This window comes from Pinus tabuliformis, chromosome Q (assembly GCF_031772625.1).
Source record: "Pinus tabuliformis cultivar Carrire ecotype Pingquan chromosome Q, CPIR1, whole genome shotgun sequence".
NCBI lineage: Eukaryota > Viridiplantae > Streptophyta > Pinopsida > Pinales > Pinaceae > Pinus > Pinus tabuliformis.
The window spans coordinates 943673940-943684115 of NC_142296.1; positions in this window are offsets into that span (position 1 = coordinate 943673940).

The following is a 10176-nucleotide window of genomic DNA, read 5'->3' on the forward strand; positions in this document are numbered from 1 at the left end:
TGAGATCAGACAAGAAGCAATGCTAAGAACTGATCTAGTTCAATATCAAAGAGCTAGGTGGCATGACAAATACATCAAGGAGAAAAAGTTTCAAGAAGGAGATTGGGCATTGCTATTTGATTCCAATTTTAAAGATTTTAAAGGAAAATTTCAGACTCATTTGCTTGGGCCATATGAGATTGACAAAATCTTTAGCAATGGAGCAGTAAGAATCAAAACCATTGATGAAAATCAAACTCCTCTTATTGTGAATGGCCACAGATTAAAGATCTATCATAAGCCACTCTCAAAAGAGGAATTTGTCAAAATCTTTCAAGATAGTTCTGCAATAACGCTGGTGAAGAAGAATCATTCTTCTCCACCAGCCTAGCTTTTGATATTTTCTGTTTAAAAAAAAAGAGAAAAAAAAGAAAAAAGAAAAAAGAATGTGTATAAGCCTGAAAACCAATCACTGATTGGTAGTATTATATCGAAAATACAGGGCGAAAATCAGGAACTCCTGACGCCCTATATTTTCCAAAAAAAAAATAAAAAATCTTTTCTCATTGTATTCATAGTTTCATGACATTTCACTTCACTTCATTTCACCTCATTTCACTTCACTTCACTTCATTTCATTTCATCATTTCATTCTACCAATAAAAACCCTCTCATGACCAGTTTTCATTCACTCAGTCATCATTTATCCATCTCCATTCAGTAATATGATCACTGTGTCAGTTTCCGCAGCCAAAAGCTAATTCCGCAGCCATCACTCTGTTTTTCAACACTAACAGTCAGATGTTAGTTAAATGATCATGAAAATCAAATGCAGGTATGGAAAAAGGAATATATTCTGAAGATATAAAGCACCTAGAAGCATCATCAGGTAGCAGCCAATCAAAGGTCAGTGGACGGAAGTGTTAAGTTCCAAGGTATGAGCAAAGTTCATTTCAAATAGCGGTTTAAAACAAATTTTACATAGTTATGAAACCACCAGCTCCATTATATGTAATGATTTGCCTTGATAGCTTCCATAATCGCTCCATAGCCTTTACATAATTCGACCATGAACCTTGCATTAATTTTTAACGACCTCATGATCCATCTCCAAACTTAACTCGTGTTTAACTGTACCTTGACACTCCATCTGTTAAACCGGGTAATTATGAGGATGTGATTGATTTGGTCACAGGTCTTTCCTACCGCAAAAATTCCGCAACCATTTTTTGAGCATGCTAACGTCTATTCCGCAGCTGTCTAGTTCAAAACTTTGCTGGGCTCACTCTATTTCCATACTGCTCCATCGAAGTTGCATTTATATTGCTAGTTTGCTCACATAAGCCTTCGTTCTATGAACTCATTCTAGCCTTCATTCTGTGAACTCCTTTTCGCTACCTATTCTCTATTCCTCCATTTACGACTACTGGTTTTTCTCCACAGTCCTTTTACATCCCCACAAGCACAACCGTCTCACCTCCGTCAGTTTATCATTCACGCAGACGTATTTTAAAGCAGGGGAAGGAATGGGTCCTCTGTTGAGAGCAGAATCAGAAGGGCCCAAATTTATGGAAGAGTATCCGCAATTGAAAAGCATGCTAAGGAAAGCACGGTGGCTACAATTCATTCAGAAATTCAGAGGCTACAACAAGGAAGTTATGAATACTTTTGTGAGGTCTTTTGATGGCGTGGAAGTTGAGGTTAGAGACCTTAAATTCTCAGTCACAGAGGCATCCATAACAGCCGCAACGGAACTCCCACAGGAGGGAGAATGGTGGTTCAAAAATAAAAGCTTTGACGAGAGAGCATGGAGGGTTATCTTATGAAATCCAGGTATGGATATAATCATTTTCAAACGTGGAATCCCTGTCTCTGCTTTAGAAGAAAAGTGGGCTAGTCTATTATTGATAATCTAGAAATTCATTACCCGTGAGGGACAATTCGGGTCAATGTATATGTACCACACCCAGTTGCTGATGAATTTTCTAGAAAATAAAACTATTAATTTGCCCTACTTTTTGTTAAATAGCTTGAACAAAATGTCTATCACCGTCCAAAAGAATCTGGGGGACGTAGAGCCCCACCTGTACCATCATGACCTTGTGAAAATTTTGATTGAAAAAATAATTAAAGGAAAAGAAGGACACATGGGAGCAGTTTTTGGTTAGAAATTTCTTTCAAGATCCACATGAAACACCTGAAAGCAGCTCATCAAGGAGAAGCATAAGAAATAAAACAAGTGTTAGAATTTAGGACACTCCTACTAACATAGTTAAAGAAACTAGTAGGGAAGAAAAACTGTCTGAAAGTAGGAAGGAAAGAACTGAGGGTAAGAAGCCAAGAAAATCAAAAGGGAAAACAAATATTGAGGTTGTCTATCAAACCCCAAAACCTTCCTTAGAAGAGGACAACCAAATACTGTCTAAAAGACTAGTTTACCTTCAGGAACAGTCAACTGCAGCAAAGAAGAAAGGGAAAGAAAAACAGAGTGGGGAGAAAGAGGACACTAGCCCACAAAATTTAAGGAGAAGTTCCAGACTTAAAGGGAAATTGAGGAAAGTACAAATTAAAGGGCCCCACTTTATTGATTTAGGAGGGGAAACACCGGAACAACCTTCAGCAATCCCTCTTGGTCGTGGCCCACACCATACTCCTATTCCTCAGCCAGATTTTGAAAATAGTCCTTCTTAGCCAGATTTTGAGATCAGTGCTTCTCAACCAGATTTTGGGGACAGCCCAAGGAAGACTACACCTGAGATAGATCCAATCCAGCAAGAAACGTATGATTATATTGAGACGTTGGAGAAAACTACCACAGACCAAGGCACTTCATCTGCCCAGCCTAATACAGCTCAAGAAGCTCAAATCCAATCACTAAAATAGGAAGTTTTTGAGTTGGAGGTCCTAAATAGACACATCAAAAGAGAAAATGAAACATTGAAAGAACAGGGCAGGTTAGATAAGATTATTCACAAAAACACCATGTTGCATCTTGGGCTATGGCAGAAGAAAAATAGAAAATTGAAGAAAAGGAATAGGAGGTTGAGCAGGGCTCTCATCAACCTCAAATTCAAGTGCCTAATGAGGAAGGCGAGGATGACAGTGGTCCCAAGAAAGAAGAAAAGAAGGTTGGATGTGTTAGCAGAGGTCTCAGAACACATGAACTGAAAGGAGGAGGGTCAAAGTTTTGGTTGCATGGGGACATGCAACACCTTCACAGTGGGGGTATGTTGAGTCCTGAAACTAAATATCTCCTACACACTTTCCTAAACTTTTTCCCCTCACCTGGACCTCATAAGCTATCAAAATCATTGCATATTGATTTTAAAAGAGCATTTAAGTGGTTTTCTAACTATGTTTTTGTGTTTGTTTTTTGACTTAGGTTTTGCTCATTAGCTGCGGAATCCAGTCACTTTCCACAGCTGATTCAACTTTCCACAGTTGTTTTTGTTAAACTCCAGGTTGCAGGTGTCATCAGGAAAAACAGGACACGTGGGCAGATCAGGAATGACCTGGACATGGATCAGGTCCTATTGGTTCAGCCGGATTCATCAAGGAAATCCGTGGTCAACGGTGGTAAAACAGAGGAGTCCTACAACAACAGGACTCTGTTTTCAAACACGTGAAAGATTCGTGGCCGTTCCTAGATCCCTGGGGTCATGTTGATAGCTGTAGACTGCCCCACGATGCGAATCCAACAACCACTTTTGATAGATTGAATAATCTCGGCAACCATTATGCTAAATTCATGGACACTGTCTTTTACGTGTCCTTTGTTGACGTAGTTTCACAGGAAAACAGTTATGAAGCTTTTGTTATAAATAACGCGTTTCCAAATGCATAGAGTTAGTCTTTTGTTAATGTAATTTTGCTGTTAAAGTTTACTGTGCTGTGACACTAATCCCACTGTGGTAACGAGAGGATTCTTCCTCTGTTTTGAATTATAAAGAAGACTTTGTTTTTATATGACTGCGTGAGCATAATTTTGGACTGATAGCCTGTTGACCGAGGCCGTGCAGAGGGCCCCTGCACGCTGAGGTTTCGTTTTCCTTATTGCTGTAAAGTTTTATGCATTGTTTCTTTATTTTCATTGCACATATTTCATAGTTATCCACCTGTGTATATTTCATTTGCTATGGTATTAACATTTCATTCTTGTACATGATTTTTCAAGTTCTGTATATTGTTGTTAACACTGATCAGTGTGTGTATGTTTCAGGATAGAGTAGGCCCGGGCATTTTCATACAATTTTCACAATAATTAGTGACATGGAATTAGCCTCTCTGCTGACTTTTCTTTTCTTAATTTTTTTAATTCCAGTTCTGTTTTGTTGATTTTAGTCTTATTCACTTGCTTTGTTAGTTAGTTTAGATATCAATTTTCTCATATCATTGACGTTATCTCCTAAAGCCATAGCTTAGACTACCTGGCGAGGTATCGAACTATGAATGATGTGATTTGATTTTAGTTTTACTTTTATGCAATTAGACATCAACTTGCTCATATCATTGACGTTATCTCCGAAAGCCATAGATTAGACTACCTGGCGAGGTATCAGACTATGAATGATGTGATTTGATTTTAGTTTTACTTTTTTGCAATTAGACATCAACTTGCTCATATCATTGATGTTATCTCCGAAAGCCATAGCTTAGACTACCTGGTGAGGTATCAGACTATGAATGATGTGATTTGATTTTAGTTTTACTTTTCTGCAATTAGGCATTAACTTGCTGATATCATTGATGTTATCTCCAAAAGCCATAGCTTAGACTACCTGGCGAGGTATCAGACTATGAATGATGTGAATTGATTTTAATTTTACTAGATCACAATTTTTGATTTTTTTGAGTATAGTAGCTTAATTCATTTTTCTGTATTTAGACAACAGCAGAGATAATGTTTTCATGATCATTAGTTCATTATTTGCTTGATTTAAATAGCAACACATTTTTATTGTTGTTCAAGTATTAATTTCACCACTAGTATGTTCTAAGACCCTCTGAAGTGTTAAGTTTTGGAAATCATTATAGAAGACATAATTGCCTTAAAATCTATATCCATGCTTGCCTTCTAGAGTATTCTTAAAACTCAGGGATAGGATTTCCATTCGTATTAGGAGATAAACGAAGATAAAAACCCCCAAAACAAAATAAAAATTGAAAATGACAAAAAGGTAAGAAAGGGGTTGTCTTGCACATATAGTGTGCCACAGTTCATCAGTCTACGACTCCCGGATTGATAATTAATGTAGCAATTTAGGACACACTAAATTTACTAAACAACAGGAAAACTAGGTTCATTGAACAAAGCCAGGGTCACCAGGCAGTACAGGAACAGCTGGAAAAGAGCCAAGCCAAATACAAGGCAAGGCATGACAAGCATCAAATGGAGCATAATTTCCAAGTTGGTGACCAAGTCTGGCTGTATATCAGCAAGGACAAGATGCAAGGTGAAGGTAAAAAGCTAAAGCCTATCTGGTATGGACCTTTCAAAATACTTGAGAAGATTGGTGAGAATGCCTTTTGCCTTGATCTACCAGCTTACATGCACATCTACTCAATCGTAAACGTATATTGCTTGAGATTGTTTGAACCCTCACTAATTGAGGATCCCGAAGAGCAGAGTCAATTACCTTCTATTGATGAACTGCTACCTGAATATCTTAATGAATTGTAGGAAGACACAGTTTTGGAAAGGAAGGTGAGGACGAAGCATATAGGAGATGTTGAGTACCTTAGAGTAGGGCTCAAGGGTTCAAAGCCAAGCAGTGCAAAGTGGATTGAGATTGGGCAAGTGAGACAATAGTACCCTCACTTAGTCGATGCTTGAAAAACAACTTTTAGTGGTCCAAAAGCTTTCTCAGTGGGAAGGATGTGATCCTAATTGGATCCATGAAGATTAACATAACACCATGACTGTATCAAATCAGGACAAAAACTTCGAATTCAAGAGCATGGAGCGATCATAAATACCTATGAACAGTGGCAGTTGGCAGCCAACGAGGAACGACGAAGACCTCGGTCAAAGCGTGCTGACCGAGGCCCATGGAGACTGCATAGGAGGCGAAGCTGGCACCTGGGAAGCCTGGATCAGGAAAAGGAGGCTGTTTCTGAAGGAAAACCCCTCGAGAAGGAAAGGCCTTGAAGCACTGGGTCGCATCGAAGCCATGAAAACCGTGGGGAAAGCGCTAAGGCGAAAGGCGGGACCCGTGCTCCAAAACCGGCGGTAAATCGGGGGAACCCTTGGGCGGTAAATAGATTTGGAGAAAAACAAGCGATTCCATTCAGCGCCTGACGCATGACAGGTGGATGAGAGAGAAAACCACTACTCATTGCGTGCTAATGTTCGAGCAAGTCAACCGCGCGACATGAGCGAATGTCATAGGATCTTGGGTATCCAGATCTGACGGTGGAGATCGTGCCTGATGGAGGAATTGGATTTAATAGGGGATTAATCTGCGACAGAAATAATTTTGATGTCCGATTTGACCACCGAGTTGGTGGATGACTCATTCCATAGTGTAATGGGAAAACCGAACCGATGAGGAAAAGTTGGCCCAGTTCGCAAGAGGACAAGTGGCCACTCCCTGTGAGCCGTTGATGATGATGCAGAAACAGGGAACCCCAAGCAAGCAGCAACAAGTGATTCGATGGGGAAAGAAGAGGAAGTGAGTAGTCATGAGAGCGATTGGCTTTAAAGCCATGAACAGAGACAAAGTACAGAGGACACCGAGAGGAAGAACTAGAGAGAAGAAGATGAAGACAGAGAAAAGAAAAGACAGTGAAGCAAGAAGCAGAAAGACAGAAAGCCGAGCTGACCTGCAACATAAGGCAGCATCGAGCAATCCCTGAGAGGATCTATCTGGAATTGAGCACCACATTGGGCTCCTTCCATTAAAGACCAAAAAGGTCAAGAGCTAGTAAGGAAAAGAGTCTGTGCACTCTAGTGGCTTAGGGGATCCAAGAACCACCCTACCAATCATTTTTCTATTTCAAGAGACTCAATTTGAGCTCCTCATTGTAATTATCTGCTTTAAAGACACAATAAAAGAAGGCCACCATTGGAGCTGGACCGAAGTTACTTATAGCCTTTTTTGGTTACAATAATACACATAAATTCTATGGGTGGGTAAATACCATGGGTGAATGAATACCATCGGTTGATGTCACATACAATACCATGGGAAATAATATGGGTGAATGAATACCATGGGTGGATGAATACCATGTGTAGATGCCATTTTCCATTCGGATCATTCCTCCCTCCTTAAGAAGAAATGGTCTCCATTGTGTGAATTTCCCTCCTGAGAAGCCTGCATTGAATATGAAAAGCCACTAAAGAGAAGAGTTTTGTGTGATTAAACCATAACTGAGATAAACGAAGATCCGATGATAGAGATACCCTGTAATTCTTGTGACCAATTGTGATACCGACAATGTGCGACCTAGAAAATGGACTTTGATAAAGTTTGGGTTTGTGAATGATCCATAACCATGAAAAAGGAAGATATGAGGTGTTGACGGCTCGAAATTATATGCCTACAACACTATGAGGGAGACCACCTGGTCCGAAAGCAGCTCATTTTCCGTTGAAATGATGGTTCCGACTAGTTAAAATAGGTCGAGTTACCTTCTCTCCATCTCCAACGGCTTAAAATATGACTTTCATATACCAATATAGAAGAGACATCAGATCAACCATCTTGTTGATCAAGCAAGAAAGTGATCCTTAAGCTGATCTTGGGCTCAACCAAGCCACAATTAAATTTTGCCTCTTTGTGAAGAGGACTTCTAGGAATGTAGAATTAAATGTTAAATGAAAAATTAATCCTAGAATGAAAACAAAAGGAAAAATATCCTAATCCTATCTCAATTAGGCAGATATAGATCTAACCCATCTGAGAGTAGAATATTTAAGTGATTGGGATTTAAATATGTCTAACTTATAATGAATATCAAGCTAAAGAAGTAGTTCAATTAGCTGAAATTATGAATGCCAAAACACATTTTGTTCAGAGACTTCTTAACTGAGATAATCTATCAACAACATTTATGAAGTAGTTTACAAAATGATATTGATTGTTAAATCAATAATTCAAATAATCAAACAATAATATAATGAAATAGTTCACAAAATATTATTGTTTGTTAAATTAGTATTAAAAGACAAATTTCTATGTAGATAGTTACTCAAAAATCAGAATTTAACCCACAAGAGCAGAGATAAACAGTAACATATAATTGAGGCAAATTACCCATACTGACAATAGTGCACAAATATGAATAAAATGACACATTTCTGCCATTATAAAATGAAACTAGTATTTAAAACAAAAATATTATAAATACCAAATTATTGAATCTATTTCTCTGGCTCTAGTCTCCAACAACCCTTTATAATGCTTTGAACTTTTACTTTTAAAACAAGAACTGCAGTAGTGCAAGCTCTGCTTTTCACACATAATTCAAAATGCAAAAGAGAAATCTTTAATAATCTCCCAGATCTGAGATTTTTCTCTCCACCCATTTACAACTCTAAATCCTCATTACAATAGTGCTTTTAAGAATTCAAGAATTTCAGAGAAGAGAAGCTCCTAATACATTCTACAATCTATTATTTATAATATTTACAAAAAGAATTCCACTAAGAAAGTTTGTTGAAGAATAAATTTGCTCCATCAATTTTTATTGAGCCAAAACCCCATTCTTCTCTTAACGTTAATGGAGGAGGGAGTGAGTGTGTGAGGTGAAGTGATAAGGAGGGAGAATAGAGAGTGAGTTCATGATGATGTGGGTACGGGAGTCTTAAGGAGGTGATTCTAACTTATGTATTGTATAAATTAAAAATTAAAAATTGCGAATTGTTAAATGAACGTACAATTAAATTTGAAATATGTGATATATCGTATCGTAATATCATATTGGATTTTTTAATTTTGGGATTTTGAAAGGGAGGATCTGATGAGAAGTGGGGCCACGTGGAATTACATATTTTACAAATTGAATTATAATTATTTTGCAATTTTGATATTTCGAGTTTGAAAATTTGTTTTAAAATAATAAATTGGAGCAAATTATCGAGATCCCGAAACACGTTTTTTCAACCATTTTATAATTTGGCTGGGCCATTTTGTAGGACCATTAGTGAAAAATAAAAAAATAGTAAAAATTAACCAAGAGTTAATATTTTAATTGTAGAAATTTAAATATCATACGTTTTATACTTTTTTTAAACCTTGGCAATAAAAACGATCAAACTTCAAAGGAGTACCATTTACAAACTGGTTAACCAAATGAGGCGAAACAAGTATCAATGGAAATCTTGCTAAAATAAAATTTAAATGAAATAATCAAAATAGAGATTCGATGAAAACGAAAAAATGAAAAAATTGTAAGATAATTAGATAAATGAGAATCATAAAAGGGTTTTGCCAAAAATTAGTGGAAAGGGTACCCATTATTTGAAGTAAATAAGTGAAAAATGGGGGTGTTGGATTTTCCCTACAACAATGATGACACATGGAAGAACTAGTTATCTATTGTTAAATATAATTAACATTAATTTACACAAATGTTAAAAATAATGGAAATCAGAAAACATCTAAGAGTAAAACATTTCCATGGGTTCCATATAAATAGATTAAACAATATGAGTTTGTAAAGATAAGTACTCAAAGAAGATTCAAGTAAATGTCATGAATCCAAATTTGGGAAAATTTATTTTTAAAACTACATCATATGAAAAGCAGAATAAGGTAGAGATAAGAGTTTTTGATAAAGCATATATCCATTTTATGATTGGTATCCAACATCGTTTTGCTGCTAGCGAACCTGAACAATACCCCGACGAAGTTGTCTTTTATGCCATACAAACCTAGTCCCACTGCTAGTGAGCGTCCAAAGCCCCGACAGATTTACTTGTATTTCCCATGCTTCCACTTTTACTCACCCTTTTGATGAACACATTTGCAAGATTTTAGTTTATAATGTATTTGAGCGAAAGAGGTGGGATGATAATAGAGATTTATGTTTAATGAACATAATACTTTCATAATGTTGACTCGAAATTCTTTCCCTGCAACTATCAATCAGAGACTTTTATGTGGAGGGGTGGGAAGGATCCATTGCATTAAACTCAAATTAGTTCTTTCCTTGAAAAAATAAATTCAATCACTTAGAAATGATGTGTGTTCC